The sequence below is a fragment of the Schistocerca gregaria genome, chromosome 6, assembly GCF_023897955.1.
Source record: "Schistocerca gregaria isolate iqSchGreg1 chromosome 6, iqSchGreg1.2, whole genome shotgun sequence".
NCBI lineage: Eukaryota > Metazoa > Arthropoda > Insecta > Orthoptera > Acrididae > Schistocerca > Schistocerca gregaria.
In genome coordinates this window covers 305,298,967-305,321,677 of record NC_064925.1, presented here as the reverse complement: position 1 = coordinate 305,321,677, position 22,711 = coordinate 305,298,967, and positions in this window count along the sequence as shown.

Here is a 22,711-nt window from a genome sequence, read left to right as displayed (position 1 = left end):
CTTTCTTTACTCTGAAAAGTTAGAAAACTTTAATTACTCCGCAATGTCTACAATCAATAATCACATGCCTGGTCACAACGAAAATACGAATATTACTCTCAATGAATGCGAACACATATCTGACTAAATCCCTCCAGCACGCAAGCAAGCAACAACTACGTGCAGCAAAAAGGGAAATTGCCATAAATCCCCGTTTAGTACCAAAATCCACTTCAGCGCTACTAGCACGGAGAGGGCAGGCTGCGGCCTCTACTGACACGCGACTTTCTTCCACGCCAGGCTCTGTCCAACTACTGTCAATAACTGTTAGCTGACTACCACTAGCAATGATAATATCTCAGACACGGAATTTGTGCATGCACGCCACTGCAGAATCAGTGGCCAACTTTCCAAAAAAAATGGATGTCCGACTTTCAGAATATATCTTTCGTTTTCCGTATTACGACAATGGTTGCACTGGTTCCCTCGTCTCCCAGCAGGGTTTAAATATCATCTACTGCTGGTACCGCCACCTACCGTCTGTAGGTGGTTACTGCATACTGACGTCCAACACAGACGGCGCTCATATTGATGTGACTAGACTGTGTGTAAATAGCCTTTCAATTTGACTGTCATTTACTCAGTTTGCATCGACAAGCATTTGTGCTAGTTATACTCTCAACCTCTCAATTAATATTAAGTACCCGACTGCACTCCACAGGGAGTAATTTCCGTTCAGCAGGAAGGAGGCTCCAATAATGTAACAACACACACAGAGCAGTACATAGCACAATGTCGATTTTCGCGTGCAACTTGCGACGAACAGAATACAGTTGGAGCAGAGCAGTGCCAGAGCATCGAACCGGTAACGGTGCAACAGGTGCCTGCACCTGGTGCAGGGCCCAGGTGGGAAGTGCCGCGGTCTAGGTGGAAGTGCAGGAACCAGCCGGTCTAATGGTTGGCTGCCGGTGAGACGTGTGCCGGGCTGTGGCACGCTGCCCGCAGCTCCGTGCTCCGCGGCGGACGTAGGCTGCGCTCGTAACCAAGCAGGATATGGATATTCCCCCATCCGCATTGGCCAGCGCCCACTGCTGCCCGCTGGACGCTCGTGCGTCGCTATAGCTCCGTGTCTACAGAAGCAGAACCTGAGAACACGCTCCATTCCGTCCATGTTTGCATCCGTACAGGATCATTGTCCAGGTTGTCCATTGATCGTGACCGGGCCAAATATGCCACTAAATAAGCGTCAAACGAAACAACTACAAAGAACGAAACTCATCTAGCTTGAAGGGGGAAATCAGATGGCGCTATGGTTGGCCCGCTAGATGGCGCCGTCATAGGTAAAACGGATATCAACTCCGTTTTTTTTAAATAGGAACCCCCATTTTTATTACATATTCGTGTAGTACGTAAAGAAATATGAATGTTTTAGTGGGACCACATTTTTCGCTTTGTGATAGATGGCGCTGTAATTGTCACATACATATGGCTCACAGTTTTAGACGAGCACTTAGAAGCAGGTAGGTTTTTTAAATTAAAATACAGAACGTAGGTACGTTTGAACAATTTATTTCGGTTGTTCCAATGTGATACATGTACCTTTCTGAACTTATCATATCTGAGAACGCATGCTGTTACAGTGTGATTCCCTGTAAATACCACATTAATGCAATAAATGCTCAAAATAATGCCGTCAACCTCAATGCAATTGGCAATACGTGTAACGACATTACTCTCAACTACGAGTAGTTCGTCTTCCGTAATATTCGCACATGCGTTGACAATGCGCTGACGCATGTTGTCAGGTGTTGTCAGTGGATCACGATAGCAAATATACTTCACCTTTCCCCACAGATAGAAATCCGGGGACGTCGGAACCGCTGTATGTGCGGGACATAGTATAATGCTTAGACGACTAATCCACCTGTCATGAAATATGCTCTTCAATACCGCTTCAACCGCACGCGAGCTATGTGTTGGGCATCCATCATGTTGGAAGTACATCCCCATTCTGTCATGCAGTGAAACATCTTGTAGTAACATCGGTATAGCATTACGTAGGAAATCAGCTTACATTGCACCATTTAGATTGCCATCGATAAAATGGGGGCCAATTATCCTTCCTCCCATAATGCCACACCATACATTAACGGGCCAAGGTCGCTGATGTTCCACTTGTCGCAGTCATCGTGGATTTTCCGTTGCCCAATAGTGCATATTATGCCTGTTTACGTTACCGTTGGTGAATGACGCTTCGTCGCAAAATAGAACGTATGCAAAAAATCTGTCATCGTCCCGTAATTTCTCTTGTGTCCAGTGGCAGAACTGTACACGACGTTCAAAGTCGTCGCCATGCAATTCCTGGTGCTTAGAAATATGGTACGGGTGCAATCGATGTTGATGTAGCATTCTCAACACCGACGTTTTTGAGATTTCCGATTCTCGCGCACTTTGTCTGCTACTGATGTGCGGATTAGCCGCGACAGTAGATAAAACACCTACTTGGGCATCATTATTTGTTGCAGGTTGTGGTTGACGTTTCACATGTGGCTGAACACTTTCTGTTTCCTTAAATAACGTAACTATCCGGCGAACGCTTCGGACACTTGGATGATGTCGTCCAGAATACGGAACAGCACACATAGCACACACCCGTTGGGCATTTTTATCACAATACCCATACATCAGCACGATATCGACCTTTTCCACAGTTGGTAAATCGTCCATTTTAACACGGGTAATCTATGACGAAGCAAATACCGTTCGTACAGGCGCAATGTTACGTGATACCACGTACTGTTACGTTTGCAACTGTTACAGCACCATCTATCACAAAGCGAAAAAAGTGGTCCAACTAAGACATTCATATTTGTTTACGTACTACACGAATATGTAATAAAATGGGGGTTCCTATTTTTAAAAACGCAGTTGATATCCGTTTGACCTATGGCAGCGCCATCTAGTGGGTCAACCAGAGCCCCATCTGGTTTCCCCCTTCAAGCTAGACAAGTTTCGTTGTTTGTGGTTTTTTCGTTTGATGCTTATTTCGTGAGATATTTGGCCCGGTCACTATCGATGGACCATCCTGTATATATCAGTTGAGCCAGCGCAGGATTTTGTGCACTACCTCATCCCTCAATTATATGTCATAAATGTCAGACGGGATTCATATCGGGTGATGTGAGTGGCCAAAGCATTCGCTTTAATTGTCCAAGATATCCTTCAAACCAGTCGCGGACTATTATGCCCCAGTGACATGGCCAATTGACATCCATTAAAAATGCTATCATAGTTTGGCTGCAAATGATCTTCCTGTAGCCGAGCGTAACTATTTCCAGTTAATAATCGGTTCAGTTGGACCAGAGGACCCAGTAAATTCCATGTAAACACAGCCCACACCATTACGGAGCCACTAACAGCATGCACAGTGCCTTGTTGAAAACTTGGGTCCATAGCTTCGTGGGGTCGCCGGTTCGAATCCTGCCTCGGGCATGGATGTGTGTGAGGTCCTTAGGTTAGTTAGGTTTAAGTAGTTCTAAGTTCTAGGGGACTGATAACCTCAGATGTTAAGTACCGTAGTGCTCAGACCCATTTGAACCAAAAACTCTCTTTCAACAAACAGCAAACCATCAAGTGCAGACTGTTAGGAAGCAACTTCACGTGGGGTACAAATACAGCTATATCTGCAACTAAACACACACATACACACATACACCGTGCATGGAAGAGGGCACGTTATACCACTACTAGTCTTTCACCTTTTTGTACCGAACGCAGAGGGAGCGAGGGAAAAAGTACTGCCCACATGCTTCCGTATGAACCCTAACTTTTCTTATCTTCTCGGTTCTTAAGTGAAATGGAAGTTAGTGCCTACAGAGTCGTACTGCAGTCAGCAGCAAAAACCGGTTCTGTAAATAGCGTTTCGCAGAAAAGGCCATCTTCCATCCAGGGATTGCCCTTTGAGTTCATGAAGCATTTCCGTAACACTCACGTGCTGATTGACCCTATCGGTTTTTCTTTAGTCTGACGTAATATGGATCCCAAGCATTAGTCAAGAGCGGGTCGCATTAGTGTCCTGTATACGGTCCCCTTTACAGGTGAGCTACACCTTCCTAGAATTCTCCCAACAAACGGAAGTCTACAATTCGGCTTCCCTTCTACCAACCTCAAAGTGTCCCTAGAAATATAATCGACCAACTGTGTCTAGCAGTTCGCCAATGATACTTTATTCGAACGTTACTGGATTGCTTTTTCTAATCGTCTGCATTAACGTACATTTTTCAACATTTAAAGCAAACTGCCACTCATCACACCAAACAGAAATGTTGCCTAAGTTCTATATTTCTACAGTCACCTAACGACACCACTTTCCTGTAGACAACAGTGTCGTCAACAGACACTCGCAAATTACTGCTTACTCTATCCATCAGATAATTTATATATGTAACAGAAGAAGAGTGGTCCTATGACAATTCCGCGCGTCACTCTTATCGTACCATATCCTTTTCCCTGATGTTCCATTACTCTAAAAGATTTACAAAATTAACACATTTAGATGGTAAGTATGGTGCAATAGTTTCGCTCATACCCGACGTCTCGCCAGTAACGCCCCAGGTATTGGGTCCAATACTCTTTTATTGTGTGCCATTGCTGTGTCATCAGTTTCTTCCAACTCCAAACACCACATGTACGCTGAAGACCTTCAGTTGCATGTAAGTGCAAATCCAGTAAACGTAAAGACAGCTGTCGGGAATCTCAACCCCGACTTGTGTGCACTATCAGAACGGGTGCCGGATATAGGGGTAAAGCTCAATCCATCAGAACCCAGGCTGTACTGCATTGTAATTTTTGGTTAATTAGCCCCAAATATCGGGAATATCTACCATCTTTAACGCCAAGTGGCAACTGATCGTTTTAGTTTTTATGAGTAATTCGTGTCTGCTGAATGGCTTTATAAATAATGTAACGTAATGGGATAAATACACTCCTGGAAATTGAAATAAGAACACCGTGAATTCATTGTCCCAGGATGGTGAAACTTTATTGACACATTCCTGGAGTCAGATACATCACATGATCACACTGACAGAACCACAGGCACATAGACACAGGCAACAGAGCATGCACAATGTCGGCACTAGTACAGTGTATATCCACCTTTCGCAGCAATGCAGGCTGCTATTCTCCCATGGAGACGATCGTAGAGATGCTGGATGTAGTCCTGTGGAACGGCTTGCCATGCCATTTCCACCTGGCGCCTCAGTTGGACCAGCGTTCGTGCTGGACGTGCAGACCGCGTGAGACGACGCTTCATCCAGTTCCAAACAATCTCAATGGGGGATAGATCCGGAGATCTTGCTGGCCAGGGTAGTTGACTTACACCTTCTAGAGCACGTTGGGTGGCACGGGATACATGCGGACGTGCATTGTCCTGTTGGAACAGCAAGTTCCCTTGCTGGTCTAGGAATGGTAGAACGATGGGTTCGATGACGGTTTGGATGTACCGTGCACTATTCAGTGTCCCCTCGACGATCACCAGACGTGTACGGCTAGTGTAGGAGATCGCTCCCCACACCATGATGCCGCGTGTTGGCCCTGTGTGCCTCGGTCGTATGCAGTCCTGATTGTGGCGCTCACCTGCACGGCGCCAAACACGCATACGACCATCATTGGCACCAAGGCAGAAGCGACTCTCATCGCTGAAGACGACACGTCCCCATTCGTCCCTCTATTCACGCCTGTCACGACACGACTGGAGGAGGGCTGCACGATGTTGGGGCGTGAGCGGAAGACGGCCTAACGGTGTGCGGGACCGTAGCCCAGCTTCATGGAGACGGTTGCGAATGGTCCTCGCCGATACCCCAGGAGCAACAGTGTCCCTAATTTGCTGGGAAGTGGCGGTGCGGTCCCCTAAGGCACTGCGTAGGATCCTACGGTCTTGGCGTGCATCCGTGCGTCGCTGCGGTCCGGTCCCAGGTCGACGGGCACGTGCACCTTCCGCCGACCACTGGTGACAACATCGATGTACTGTGGAGACCTCACGCCCCACGTGTTGAGCAATTCGGCGGTACGTCCACCCGGCCTCCCGCATGCCCACTATACGCCCTCGCTCAAAGTCCGGCAACTGCACATACGGTTCACGTCCACGCTGTCGCGGCATGCTACCAGTGTTAAAGACTGCGATGGAGCTCCGTATGCCACGGCAAACTGGCTGACACTGACGGCGGCGGTGCACAAATGCTGCGCAGCTAGCGCCATTCGACGGCCAACACCGCGGTTCCTGGTGTGTCCGCTGTGCCGTGCGTGTGGTCATTGCTTGTACAGCCCTCTCGCAGTGTCCGGAGCAAGTATGGTGGGTCTGACACACCGGTGTCAATGTGTTCTTTTTTCCATTTCGAGGAGTGTATGTACTTCTCTCTCCTGGCAAAGACTCTGGAAGTAATGAAATCTAAACTGGACTGAGCTTGTAACTCCAGTGTGCAAGAAGGCGTGAGCTTCTTTCCATGTCTTACAAAAATATGAAAAGCAATTTTCTTTCACCTCAAAGAGAAAATTCTACAAATACTTATACTCTCAATTATTGATTACACCGAAATTATCCTGGAAGGCCTTTCTCAGGAAAGCTAATTGCGCCTGGAACTAGCTTTGAATGCCTGCTTTCGTTACATCTTGTTCAACCCTCTGAACATATTTCACCGTCATACGCACAGCTATCCTGGCTGTTGTCAGACAGGGGCAGAGATTTCTAAACCCTACTTCTTCTCTACTGTCTTATCAATCAACACTGACTCTCACAAGTCTCCTCTATCGTAACGCTCTTGTCTGAACAACATGGCAGAAACACCCGTTCCCATCAGACCAAAATCTTCTGTCTCGCTCCACGGTTCAGCCGCTTTCCCGAAGTCCTCGGTAGCCGAAACACTACCCTGGGATAGCCTCCTGCATTATATTACAGAACTGAATAATGTCTACAGCTTCAGAGGCAATTAATAACATATCTAATAAAGCAACAATAATGATTACCCATTTACATCTCAATCTCCAACCAGACCTTTCTCAATTTCCAGTTTCCTTAGCTGGCGCAGACGTCTTTAATTTCCTTTCCCCAGAACTTTTTATATCAGAAAGAATCTCTTTTGTATACATATAAATTCTTTTCATATCTGCCACTGTCATTATTGTTATTACTATCATTATTATTGTAATTATTATTACGATTACTGTTATCACCGTTAGTGGCGGCAGCATAAGTAGGACGAGCACTGCCAGCATTAATATTATTGGTTCATAGTCAGTGCAATTTATTGACATTTTCGCTAGAGACACTCAAAATCTTTTAATACTATTTTTTGTATTAAAATGGTTACTTCTTAGGAAATTACGGTGTAAGAAGATACTGTATGTGTGAACCCCTGGTAAGATTTAAGACGGGGTCTGATGGCTCTAAGCAGGTCAGGTCAGATAAATAATGTATCGCGAGAGAAAGAGCCCATTGTTTGTTCAAGTTCAAGGTATCGCTGCAACACATACAAACGCATTGTGTAGGTACGTGATTGGCTGTCGTGTCATTACAGGGTGGTTGCTGAGGAATGCGAGTCCAGGTGTGCGGGTCACGCAAGTGCGTGATGCGTGAGGCGCCAGGGCAGTGGAGTGTGGAGGACCGCTGCTGGCGGGGCAGAGGAAGCAGAGGAGAGCAGAGGGAAGGAATCCGGGCCCTGCAGGAGTCGGCACTCGGCCCCAGCCGCGTGCCGGTACAGTCGCTGCCCGATCACAAGCGCCAACGCCTGCGCACGAGTCTGCGGAATAGTCGGAACGCTGCTACGCTGAGAGCTGAAGACAACAGGAGCCTTATATTTCAATATCGCATCTGCATCTACATCTACTCTGGAAACTGCTGTGAAGGGCATGGAAAAAAGAGCAGCTAACTCCTGTATATAAGAAGGGTGAAAGAACGGGCCCACAAAATTATAGACAAATATCCCTAACATGGTTCGCTGCAGAATTCTGTTCGAATATTAAAACTTTCCATGAGACGGAAAAGCTTATGTCCACGAATGAGCACGGTTTTAGAAAGCATAACGCCTGCGAAACTCAGCTGGTCCTTTTCTGACATGATATACTGCGAATTATGCATGAGGCGCAAGATTACATGTTACGAAAAACATTTGATACGGTGCCCCACTGCAGGCTGTTAATGAAGGTACAACTATATGGAATAGGTTAAAAGATGTGAGTGGCTCAAAGACTTCTTAAGTAACAGAACCCAGTACATTGTCCTCGACGGTGAGGTATCGCCTCGAATGCACAGGAATGTGTTATAAGATGGTTATTATTTTCTGTATACAAAATGATTTAGCGGGCAGGGTGGCAGCAATCTGCGGTTGTTTGCTGATGGTGCTGTAGTGTACAGGAAGGAGACGTAGTTGAGTCACTATAGGAGGATACAAGATGCCTAAGAAAAAAATTGTAGTTGGTATGGTGAATTTGACACTAATCACTATTTACTCTGCAGTGAAAGTGGTATTGTGAGACCGAAAGTGCAGGAGGTCAGGTCCATATGTAGGAGGATAAGAGTGGAGAAACTTCACGATAAGGAAATCAGCCACAAGTACATAACAGTGATCTCAGAAAGGCACCAGTTAGTTGAATGTAGTCAATTACAGTCATTTGAAAAGGAATGGACAAGGTACAGTGACACAGTACTAGAAGTGGTTAAAGAATGGCTTGGAACAGTAGTCTGTAAAGGTAGGATGAAACAAACAGCTTGGTGGAATGACACAGTCAAGGCAGCCTGTAAAAGAAAAAGAAGGCGTATGAAAAATGGCTACATACTAGAACTCAGCTAGACAAAGAAAGTTATGTTGAAGAAAGAAACAAAGCCAAACAGATTATTGCAGTATCCAAGAAGAAATCTCGGGAAGACTTAGGAAACACGTTGGAGACTTTGGGTCAAGCTGCTGGAAAACCATTCTGGAGTGTAATTAGCAGTCTTCTAAAGGGAGGTAAGAAGGAAACGACAAGTATTTTCGACAGGTCAAGAAAACTGCTGCTGAATTCTGTTGATACCTTGGGCAGATGGAGGGAATAGTTTGAAGAGTTGTTCAATGTAAGTGAAAATACGATCAGTAATGTTTCAGAATTCGATGTGCAATGGGATAGGAATTATGATGGAAATAGAATCACATTTGAGGAAGTGGAGAAAAAGGTCAATAGATTGCAGTGCAATAAAGTGGCTTGGGTGGATGATATTAAGTCGGAACTTACCAAATATGGTGGAATGTCAGGTCTTAAATGGCTACAAAGGATAATTGAAATGGCGTGGGAGTCGGGACAGGTTCCATCAGACTGGACAAAAGCAGTAATCACACCAATCTTTAAACATGGAAACTGAAAAGATTGTAACGACTACAGAGGTATCTCTTTAATCAGCATTGTGGGTAAAATATTCTCAGATATTGTTGAAAGTAAAGTGCGAGTATTAGTTTAGGACAAATTGGATGAAAATCAGTGTGGGTTTAGGCCTCTTAGAGGTTGTCAGGACCAGATCTTTAGCTTACGGCAAATAATGGAGAAGTGTTACGAGTGGAACAGGGAACTGTATCTATGTTGTATAGATCTAGAAAAGGCATATGACCGGGTTCCTAGGAGGAAGTTATTGTCTATTCTACGAGATTATGGAATAGGAGGCAAACTTTTGCAAGCCATTACAGGTCTTAACATAGATAGTCAGGCAGCAGTTAGAGTTGAGGGTAAATTGACTTCATGGTTCAGAGTAGTTTCAGGGGTAAGACAAGGCTGCAACCTGTCTCCACTGTTGTTCATATTATTTATGTTCAAAATGTGTGTGAAATCTTATGGGACTTAACTGCTAAAGTCGTCAGTCCCTAAGCTCACACACTACTTAACCTAAATTATCCTAAGGACAAACAAACACACCCATGCCCGAGGGAGGACTCGAACCTCCGTCGGCACCAATGCTAGCACTGAATAGGGGATCATGGAGGAATTTTATAAGGGGGACTATGCTCCAAACTGAACGCTGAAAGGCATAATCAGTCTTAAATGATGATGATGATGGTGTGGTGAATGGTAGATCGCTCTAAATGTAGAAAAACGTAAATTAATGGAGATGAAAAAAGAATGTCTAATGTTCAAATACAGGTATCCGCACGCTTGACACAGTCACGTTGATTAAATATTTTGGTCTAACGTTGCATAGCGATATGAAATAGAATGAGGATGTGAGGATTGTGGTAGGGAAGGAGTATGATCGATTTTGGTCTTCTGGGAGAATTTTGAATAAAAGTGTGACTCATCTGTAAATCAGACCGCAAGTAGGGCGCTAGTCGCTACCTACTTTTGGGTACTGTTCGAGTGTCTACGATACATGCCAGGTCGCATTAAAGCATTTCAGAGGTGAGTTGCTGGATTTGTTACCGGTAGGTTCGAAAAACACGTATGTTTGCGGATATGCTTCGGGAACTCAAATGCGAATCACTGGAGAGAAGGCGACATTCTTTTCGAGGACCACTGTTAAACAAATTTAGAGAACCTGCATTTCAAGCTGACTGCGGAACGATTCTGCTGGTGCCAACGTACATTTCGCGTATGGGCCACGAGGGTAAGATGAGAGAAATTAGGACACCACAAGTGCCTCCTCAACGACCGTTCAGTGGAAATTGGTGCGTATGGCCCTCTGTAGCAGGCACCTGGTAAATTCACCCTCGCTGACTGCAGGGTTTTCGCTGTGTGGCGACTGGTAGCTTCTTCTGATGAATTACGTTTTATGCTACATCGGACAGACGGCCGTTGGCGTCTACTACGTGAAACGTCTGAAAGCAAACACCCTGCTTATGTTATGATCTGGAGCGTTCTGGAAGACACAATGGATCAACACAAGTATTTATCTGTTCTTGAGGATCATACTCACCCCTAAATACAGTTTGTTTTCTCGGCACGATGACCTCTACCGGTAGGACAATGAAACGTGTCTTACAGCTTGTAGTGCATATGCGTCGTTTGAAGAGCACTAGGATGGGTTTACCCTACTCTCCTGACCACTAAATTCACTTTATGTGAACCCAATCGAGAATCTGTGCAACCACCTCGATCGGGATGCTGGCGGCATAGATCCTCAAAAGAAAAATCTAGCGCAGCTGGCCACGGTTTGGACTCAGCATGGTTCCACATCCCCGTCGGTACCATCCAGAATCTGGCTGACTCTCTTTCTGCACGTCTCGTAGCAGTCCAGGCTGCAAAAGGTGGTTTAACCAGGAATTTCTCAGGTGGTCACATTAATCTGACTGGACAATGCAGACTGGCTTAGTAGTGGAAAGGCATCAGGACAGAATGAGATACTGTATCTATAAGATTCTACAAAAATTACGCTACTCTTGCAGCAACATTTTGTCGTAGATCGCCTGAGTACCTACCGACCTGAAATAACGCAGGCCATTCCCGGTTTGGGTGGTAGAATGAATTCATATAATTACTGGCCCATATTGTTGACATAAATCTGTTGCAGAATTATGAAACATGATTTCTGGGTGACTTGCTCGAAATCTACCTCTTTTCCTAGACCTATCCAGTCCCTTTCCTTCGCCTCTCTTCCTTCCCCTTCAACCCCTCTGGCTGAAGAACGAGCCACTGGCTGCGAAAGCTTGCCTAATTACAATCATCGTTTGTGTGTGTATACCACCGCTGCTTGGTGAGTAGATTTTCTATCTATCCAATTAAATTATGTTTTATGCTCAGAAAAATTACGTTTTTGAGGAACTAAAATTTCCTGTATAAAAATCAACAATGAGCCCGAAATCAGACATCTTGGGAAACTCAGCTCCTCTATTCCTCTATGAATTCCATAGTGTTGTAGACAAAGGCGCCCACTTTGATACCGTGTTTCTTGGTTTCAGGAAGCAATTCAACACCATCCGACACTGTCGTTTAGAGAAAAAGTACGACCTTTCCTAGTATCGGAGCAGATTTGTGATTGGATTCAAGAGTTCCTTACAGACAGAACTCAACACTTCGCTCCTAATTGAACAAAATCGACAGATGTAATGATAACCTCCGAAGGAAGACTCGTAGCACTTTTATTGCTTACAATGTATACGAATTATATTGTAGAAAGCGTAGGAAATTCTTAAAGACTGTTCCCAGATGATGCTGTTGTCTGTAAGAATGTACCAATGCCAGAAGACGGTATCGATTTGCAGAATAACCTGCAGAGGACTGATGAAAGGTGTGGGATCTAGCAAGTTGACCCTGAACTTAATTAAACGTAACATATTGCGTATACATTGAAAAGAAATCCACTACAGTGCAACAACACTACTTTGACAAATTGCTGGAAATGGCATCTACTGTAAAATACACTAGTGGCCATTAAAATTGATACATCAAGAACAAATGCAGATGACACACGGGTATTCATTGGACAAATATATTATTCGAGAACTGACATGTGATTACGTTTTCACGCAATTTGGGTGCATAGATCCTGAGAAATCAGTACCCAGAACTACCAGCTCTGGCCGTAATAACGGCCTTGATACGCCTGGGCATTGGGTCAAACAGAGCTTGGATGGCGTGTACAGGTACAGCTGCCCATGCACCTTCAACACCTTCATCAAGAGTAGTGACTGGCGTATTGTGACGAGCCAGTTGCTGGGCCTCCAGACGTTTCCATTTGCTGAGAGATCTGGATAATGTGCTGACCAGCGCAGCAGTCGAACATTTTCTGAATCCAGAAAGGCCCGTACAGGACCTATAACATGCGATCCTGCTGAAATGTAGGGTTTCGCAGGGATCGAATGGGGGGTAGGGCCACGGCTCGTAACACATCTGAATTGTAGCGTCCACTGTTCAAAGTGCCGTCAGTGCGAACAAGAGGTGACCGAGACGTGTAACAAATGGCGCCCCATACCATCACGCTAGGTGATACGCTAGCATGGCGATGACGAATACACGCTTCCAATACGCGTTCACCGCGATGTCGCCAACCACGGATGCGACCATCATCACGCTGTAAACAGAACCTGAATTCATCCTAAACAATGACGTTTTGCCATTCTTGCACCCAGGTTCGTCGATGAGCACACCATCGCAGGCGATCCTGTCTATAATGCAGCGTCAAGGGTTAACCGCAGCCATGGTCTCCGAGCTGATAGTCCATGCTCCTGCATACGTCGTCGAACTCAAGGATCGAGACGTGGCTGCATGATCCTTACAGCCATGCGGATAAGATGCCTGTCATCTCGACTGGTAGTGATATGAGGCCGTTGGGATCCAGCACGGCGTTCCGTATTACCCTCCTGACCCCACCGATTCCATATTCTGCTAACAGTCATTGGATCTCGACCAACGCGAGCAGCAATGTCGCCATACGATACATCGCAATCAGATAGGCTACAATCCGACCTTTATCAAAGTCGGAAGTGTGATGGTACGCATTTGTCCTCCTTACACGAGGCATCACAACAACGTTTCACCAGGCGACGCCGGTCAACTCTGTTTGTGTATGAGAAATCGGTTTGGAAACTTTCCTCGTGGTCAGCAGGTTGTAGGTGTCGCCACCGGCGCCAACCTTGTGTGAATGCTCTGAAAAGATAATCATTTGCATATCATAGCATCTTCTTCCTGTCGGTTAAATTTTGCGTCTGCAGCACGTCATCTTCGTGGTGTAGCAATTTTAATGGACAGTAGTGTATGTAGGGGGAACTATGCAGAGCGACCTTAAGTGGAATGACCACATAAAACAAACAGTAGGAAAAGCAGATACCAGACTTAGATTCGTAGGAAGAACCTTAAGGAATTGTAACTCGTTGACGAATGAAATGGCTGACAAGGCGCTTCGTGGATCATTGCCAGATAGGGCTGACAGAAAGAGAGAGAGAGAGAGAGAGAGGGAGAAGATCCAACGAAGAGCGGCGCGGTTCATCATCGATTCGTTTAGTTGGTGCGAGAGCGTTGCACAGTACAAACTGCAGTGGCAGACGTTACAAGACAGACGCCGTGCCTCACGGAGACATTTAGTACTGAAATTTCGAGAGAGAACTTTCCGGGAAAGAGTCGGAGAACATATTACTTCCTACCATATACTCGTAAATATCGCGAAATAACCGCGACAAGAAAATTCGAAAAATTGGAACTGATAACAAGGCTTACCGACAATAATTTTTCCCACGCACCATTCGCGACTGGAAAAGTGAAGGAGGTATCGGCTAGTGGTACCCGAAGTATCTTCCACCACACGCCATTACGTGGCTATCGAAGTGTGGTGTAAATGTAGTTGTACATGTTGGAATCTCTGGTCGTTGTATTGAAATTACTCTTCGTGTACGGCAGGCATGTACGGTACGTCTACAACCAATTTAGGAGGATTAAAGAAAGGCCAACTTATCATCTTCAGGCTGAAGAAAAATGGTTCAAATGGCTCTAAGCACTATGGGACTAAACATCTGATTCATCAGTCCCCTTAGGCTTAGAACTACTTAAACCTAACTAATCTAAGAGCATCACACACATCCATCCCCGAGGCAGGACCGTAGCAGCCGCGTGGTTCCGGACTGAAGCACCTAGAACCGCTCGTCCACAGTGGCCGGCTGACTGCAGAAAGATTCCTGTCATCCAGAGGTAGACAACACAGGCCCCTTCAGGAACTGAAATGTTACACAAGCTCTTTTGCGTAATCTGTGTGGATTCGTACGAGTGTATCGCTTGGTCCAGATGCTGTTTTCCCTTCGGGCGACATTAGCTGCTTCATCAGATTGATAGAAGTGAGTGATCCAGCCGCAGGGCACATTTGCAAAGTGCTTCATGTGAAAGCGGACCGACTGGAGAAACTGGTCTTCCGCAGAGCTGTTCGGGCGCATATGGGCGGCGCGGTGGCGTCAGTATTGAGATTTCGCGTGGGTGTGCTCCGATAGGCGATCTGACGGCGGGGGAAAGCGAAGCGGCAGTAAGAGTGCCGTCCCGGTTTCCGCTCGGCCCCTCTCGCTGCTTCCGAAGCCTGGGGCCTGTGTGGCTGCCCCATCTGGCGGGGAAAGGTGCCGTGGCCGCAGACGCACTCTCACCTGTGGGAGAGGTCGCGCCGCTCCCTGGTCCACTGGCCTCGTCACAATCCGGCGGAACACTACACCTGCCTCGAGGAGAGATCTCAGCTCATCTCACGGGAGACTGTTGCCCCCGTCGCAGCATGCGCTTCCACTGACAGCGAGACACTACAGATCAGTCACTTATCTTATGGCTTTTAGGGTTGATTTCCACCTGCATTTGCCTCCCACGCAGGAAAAGGCACGCACGAAGCTGTACGCTTCCTTCTCGAGACAGAATCATGCACATTGTTCTAGTGATCAAGATGTATGTCAGCTTCGCTTCCAGCAACTATCGCCGCAATAGATATGAGCTCACCGGGGGAAAAAAATAGTCGGCCCAGTGCGTGAGCGCGGACGAATCGTTGAACCCCTGAAGGTGGCACAGAGATCGATTCACGTGCTCAATCATGCCCGCACTGTGTCTACATGAGCAAAAGTCAGTAGCGGCCACTGAAACATTTATGTTTAATTGGGCATGGTAGATGTAAGGATGTGACACAACGACGAAAAGGAGCCACGAAACATGACATCAGAATTGTGGTCGCAAACGCATAAGACCTGTGAACCAAAATTGCTTCCAAGCCCGAGAGGAATTGCTACAGATAGTGTATGAAGGTCCGTCCCAACGTGGTAACGAGGGAACGTTACGACGGGAACTGCATGCAATGAACATTTGGATTCGGTCTGGTATACAAAGCGTGTCGAGGGGACGCAGAAAACAGTGCAGTTGTTTTATTTAATGTCCAATAGGGCATTATCATTGGTTTTCGGACCAAGGCTGGAAGCACTTTAGAAACGGCTAAGGTTGTAAACCGATCACGTGGCGCCGTGGCTGAAGTACACTGTACATAGCAAAATAGCGCTATCTAAACTGGCGCCGAGGCAACTGTGCTGTGTCTTGGGCTGTAGATGGCAGTAGTGAACGACAGCTGCAGAAATGTGTACGGACAAATAGACGTGCCACTGTTGAACAACTGTCTGCTCAGTGTCTCCTCAACAGCAGTTTAGCAACCGTTGTTGCTACGTGTAGCCCTTCGCAGCAGATACATGGTTCATGTTCTCATACTGACATCGGCGACGAAGAATGGACTTTGCACGCTAATACCGCGACTGAACGTCCACTCAGTGGCAACAGGTGGCCTTTTAGATGGATCACGTTTTGTGCTTCATCAGACAGATGGCCGTTGGAGTGTACGGCGTGAAATGCGGAAAGTAAATACCCTGCTACAATCGTCGAGATACGATGGCACCTACCAGGAGGACAATGCAATGAGTCACATAGCTCGCAGTGTACATGCGTGGTTCGAAGAGCACGAGGAAGAGTTTGCCGTACCCTTCTGACCACGAAACTCACCGGGCTGAAACTCAGTTGAGAATATGCGGGACCACTTCGATCGGTGGTTCGCCTCATGGATCCTCAATCGAGAGACCCACATCCTTGCCGGTACCTACCAAAATATCATGGCTTTTCCTGGACTTCTCACACGGCAAAAGCTGATTATTCAGGCTTTTGACAAGTGGTCACATTATTTTAACTCAGTGTATTTTGAAAAGCGTGTGCAACATACCGCCAAAAATCGCTGCAGTTCATTAGCTCTTGGGGATAGAATCATCAGTGAGTGCCGTCAGTTGTATATAGCATACCTGAAGAAACATGATGTTTTTCAACACCTTTCTACAATATAATTAATGATTCATATAAGACACCTTTTCAGGAGGTCATTCCCATTTTCTAGAGCAACCACTTACAAGGGCGTGCTCAAAAGTAATGCCTCCGAACTTTTTATGTGGAAGCTCTCAAAGCTCTTTAAATAAATAGACGTTATTAACATTCTACGATTTTATTGTCCATGTCTACATATTTACAGCGCTAGACGGATCTAAATTATAACTTTTAACACGCAGTGTGTAACGTAACTCTGTCGGTGGCTGAAGTTTGTGACAAAACAATTTTAACACACTACGGCCGCACGTCCACTACTTAACACTGCCATACCGAATCTGACTTGTTGAATGGATAGACATCCGTGTTTACAGTTGTTAATTCAAGCTGCCACCATATTACTGCGCGTTTTCGCTTATAAGCCAGTAATAAAATGACCTGTAGTAGCCATTATTAAAGTATTCCGTTACTCGGAAAGGAGTTCCCATTAACATAAAATGTCTGACAGGTAGCAGAACAAGTTTTATATGTAACCCAAAACCGTTTCTCCCGGACTACCTCCTCTATTCCATGGACTAATTTCTATGTAAAAACTAGTAGCTGGTAACTTGTAAATAAAAATAAATAAATAAAAGTGTATTGCATTAGAGACTAAAATCATATGTTTATTAATGTTAACATTAATCACGTAAACATATAGTGTAAACTTAATCGTTCCACACCATTTCTATAAAAGAATCGTTCAAATTATCTATGGAACATGTAACTAACTCTCAAAAGATCGTGATTATTTACACGCTAATATTAAAAAACAGCAATTGTTTGTGTACACACTTACAGGTACTGTGCTTCCTTCAATACGCATAAGTTCACATACACGAAAACCATCACTAACACTTTTTGTTTTCGTGAAATCAGAACATTGTACAATGATGTTACGACAGTGTTACGGTAAAGTTGAAAATATATATATATATATATATATATATATATATATATATATATATATATATATATATATATATATATATATATATATATATTTGGAGAGAGAGGGTCATATTTATACGTGCGTATGTACAGCCCCTTCGCTCTAATATATTTCTCTTCTTCGTATCTCCTCTGTCTTACCACGGATGACGTGTCACTAATCTCATTTGTACTAAGATTGCAATACACACGAGGTGCTTCTAACAAATTTTTGCCAACCTGCAGTCTTCTATGATTGTTGTCCCCTGAGCAGTATGTCCTTCCTCCGAGACTGTCGAACGGGTTCTGATCTTACATACGAACCACTTCGCCCGCCATCCAAATTAGGCTCGATCCGAAGATCTCCGAAGTGCTTCGTCTTTCTTTTTGTTTTGCAGTTGTTTATTATTCTGCTGGTTATTAATACTTGTGAAATAATGTGGAATGATAGCACGCTATTCAGACAAGCTATAAATACGAAATGCAAGTAAACACCCCGTTTAATGTGTCTATTATTAATAATAGAAGATTTGTCATTTTGGCGCGCAACTTCGGAATGCAGCAACCAATCGCGAAGAAGGACTACAATTTAGGCGGTCTTTCTCATGATCCCGTACCGAACAAACCATCTGTCATCGGTACCTCACACTACATTATGTTGTCTTGCCACAGTTGCCTTCTCAACTGCTCTAAAAATAATTTTCTGTAGCCGAATATGATGGCTGCGAAATCCGAAATATTACAAAATTACAAGTGGCAATTAAATGTAAAAAATATAACCCCGAAAAACGAAACAACTTCGACTGTATCCACACTTTTCGAGAAGCAATACTGTGTAATATTTTTGTACTTTGCTTTGGTTTAACGTAGCATGTGAGTGCTGCTTCGCATGTGTGAATTTTTGCGCAACGAGGGAGGCACAATATCTATGAGTGCACTGAAGGAAAAAAATCTCAGCACCAAAAATGATTAATGTAGAGTAACGAACTTTCGGAAATACATTCGTCTAGGTACTGTAACATACCTGAGTGATTAAAATTGCAAGGTCACAGGTTAATGTAAGTGCGAGATAATCCATTGCAAATGTAAAATGCTGCTACATTAACAACCGGTGTAAACACCAGAATGTTGAAATAAGCATGCAAACATTTATGAGTCGTGTTTTACAGGTGGCAAATGTCAGTTTGTGGGATGGAGTTCCACGTCTGTTGTACTTAATCGGTCAATATAAGGGCGGCTAATGCTGTTTGTGGATTACGCTGGAGTTATCATCCGATAATATTTCCTATGTGCTCGATTCGAGACAAATCTGTTGATCCAGTAGGCCAAGGCAACACGTCGACTCTATGTAGAGCATGTTGTATTGCAACAGTGGAATGGGAGTGAGCATTATCTTCTTGAAAAACTATGCATGGAATGCTGTTCATGAATAGCCTCCTTCTAACCCACACACGGCCATCACTGGCGCCGAGCTAGAACCAGCTTTCATCAGACAACACAACAGACCACCATCCTGCCCTCCAGTGAGCTCTCTCTTGACACCACTGAAGTCGCAAATGGCAGTGGCTTAGGGTCAGTGAAATGCACGTTACAGGACCGTCGGCTCGGAGCTGTCCTTGCAGTAACCGATTTGTAACAGTCCGTAGTGTTACTGTGGTGCCAACTGTTCCTTAATTTGCAATCGCAGATGCAGTACAAAGTGCCAGAGCTGGGTGCTGAACGCGATGGTCGGTAGTGCCACATGGCCGTGCGGAGCCCGGTGTTCTTGGGACCATACATTCCCCTGACCACCTCTGTCAGCAATCACATACAGTGGCTACATTGCTGACAAGTCTTTCTGCGATATCGCAGAAGGAACATCCAGCAGCTCGTAACCCCATTACGCGACCTCGCTCAAGCTCTATGAGGTGCTGATAATGGCGTCTATGTCACCTAGTACACATTCTTTACTAACATTAATTCAACACTTCCAATCTCAAAGCGTGTATTTAAAGCCAATTTGATTTGCATCCTCGTAGGGGCGCTAGTAACGCCACTGTTATGCGACTGGAGCGAAATTTTAATAGACATCATCTTTCACATGTAGAATCATGGCTACCAACTTTCGTTTGTGTCACACAGATACAAAAGATATACTACACTGAAGCGCCAAAGAAACTGGTACAGGTATCCATTTTCAAATACAGAGATATGTAAATAGGCGGAATACGACGCTGCGGTCGGCAACGCCATTTTAAGACAAAAAGTGTCTGGCGCAGTTGGTAGATCGGTTACTGCTGCTACAATGGCACGTTATCAAGATTTAAATGAGTCTTGACGCGGTGCTATAGCCGGCGCACGAGCGATGCGACACAGCATCTCCGAAGTAGCGATGAAATGGAGATTTTACCCTACGATCGTAGCGTGAATATCAGGAATCTGGAGAACATCAAATATCCGACATCGCTGCGGCCGGAAAAAAATCCAGCAACAAAAGGACCAATGACGACTGAAAAGAATCGTCCAACGTGCCGAAGGCCCACTCATTTACCCTTGATGATTACACGACACAAAGCCTTTCGCCTCACCTGGGTCTGTCTACATCGGCACTGGACTGTTGTTCATATGTGTGTGAAATCTTAATGGACTTAACTGCTAAGGTAATCAGTCCCCAAGCTTACACACTACTTAACCTAAATTATCCTAAGGATAAACACACACACCCATGCCCGAGGGAGGACTCGAACCTCCGCCGGGACCAGCCCCACGGTCCATGACTGCAGCGCCTTAGACCGTTCATGGACTGTTGATGACTGGAAATATGTTGCCTGGTCGGACGAGTCACGTTTCAAATTGCATTGAGCAGATGGACGTGTACGGGTATGGAGACAACCTCGTGAGTCCATGGACCCCGCATGTCGGGACTGTTCAAGCTGGTGGAGGCTCTGTAATGCTGTGCGGCGTGTGGAACTGGAGTGATATGTGACCCCCGATACGTCTACATACGACTCTGTGATACGTATGTAAGCATCCTGTCTGATCACCTTGGCGGCACGGTAGCTCAGCGTGTTCGGTCAGAGAGCCGGTTGGCCCCTGTCCGCAACGACCAAACACAACGATTGATAACGGACAAAAACAAAAAAAAAAAAAAAAAAAAAGAGGGAGAGAGAGAGAGAGAGAGAGAAGTGGTCAGCGTGACGGAATGTCATACCTAAGGGCCCGTGTTAGATTCCCGGTTGAGTCGGCGATTTCTTCGCTCAGGGACTGGGTGTTGTGTTGTCATTATCGTTTCATTCCCATCGACAAGCAAGTCGCCAAAGTGGCGTCAATTCGAAGAACTTGCATCAGGCGAACGGTCTACCCGACGGGAGGCCCTAGCCACACGGCGTTTTATTTAGCTTCATCCATTCATGTCCGTTGTGCAGTCCGACGGACTTGGGCAATTCTAGCAGGGCAGTGCGACACCCCACACATCCAGAATTGCTACAGAGTGGATTCAGGGTTACTCTTCTGACTTTAAACACTTCCGTTCGCCACCAAACTCCCGAGGCTTGAACATTATTGAGAATACTTGGGATGGCTTGCAACGTGCCGTTCAGAGGAGATCTCCACCCCCTCGTACTCTAACGGATTTATGGACAGCACTGCTGGGCTCATGGTGTCAGTGCCCTCCACCGCTACTTCAGACATTAGTGTAGTCCATATGAGGTCGTGTTGGGGCAGTTCTGCGTGCTCGCGGAGGCCCTACACAATATTAGACAGGTGTACCAGTTTCTTTAGCTCTCAGGGCTCAACGTCTAAAAAATGCAGGATTTGTATTTTCTGAATGCACTAAAACCATAAAAAGACGACTGCAGGACAAGAGCAGGAGAACAACGTAGTCGCTGACATCAGCAATGGAAACAGTTGCACTTGAAAATGGGAATTAATTCCTGAAGTGCATCGTGCTATGCGTGAAGAAAACTTAACTGGTGGAATGTTTTGTTAGTTAAATCAGTAAGCTTACCTTAGTTAAATTTGAGTTAATATCTGCGGCGCCTTTGCTTATTATTGTGTCCTTATTGTTCTCCTATTGTGTTTAATGACAAACGAAGTGATTTGCAGAAATATATATAGGAGAGAGAGAGAGAGAGAGAGGGAGGGAGAGAGAGAGGGAGAGAGAGAGGGAGAGAGAGAGAAACGGGAGAGACGCAAAGGCAAAAAGTGTTTGGCGTAAGTAATTAATGGACGTGACGACTGCCGCGAGCGACGTGCTCCCATTAGACTCGCTGTATAAGGCAGGCAGTTCAGCCCGACGTCGCTGGCCGCTAAGGGAGAGGAGGAACCGCTTGTTGTGAGATGCGGCGGACAGGCATTGTGGGCCGCTGAGTCAGGCCTCAAGCACGCAGGTAAATCTCTCTCTCTCTCTCTCTCTCTCTCTCTCTCCTGACTGGGGGACCTGGAATGTGCGACGCCCTTAAAGGGCAACGCCGCATCTCCACCGCCGGACAGGCGCACACATTTCTCCTCTGGACGGTATCCTCAATCAACTGTTCGCTCCTCTCCGCTACCGCTGTTTCAGAGTGCGAGAACGAAGGCGCTCGTTTTTGCCCACTAGGGAGGCTCTGCAGCTCGCCGGAGTTCGGATGCGTTACCTAGGATTAAGCCGTCGGCATACCGGAAGAGTTATCTGACGCTGATGCGGCACCCTAAAAGAGTTTTATGATGTCACTTCCTGCTACTTCTTGTTGAGGAGCCATTTCACCACGTGAAACTTTAAACAGGTTCTGCGATTTTTCGGCGACTTGTCACAAAGTAGAATCAACAGGAAGCAAGAACGCTCCCTACGTAACAATCGGAAAGCTTGTCGCTCACAGAAAGTAAGATGCTGTATTGTAATTGACGTGTTCAGTAGAAGCACGTAGGTTTTGTGTGATATCTTACACCCCATGAGTTTATACTGTTTCTAAGCACCAGAACACTATTTGATGCAATAAAACTACGGGAAACGTCATATCGGTGGTTAAAGAATTTTCGTGTTTAGTTA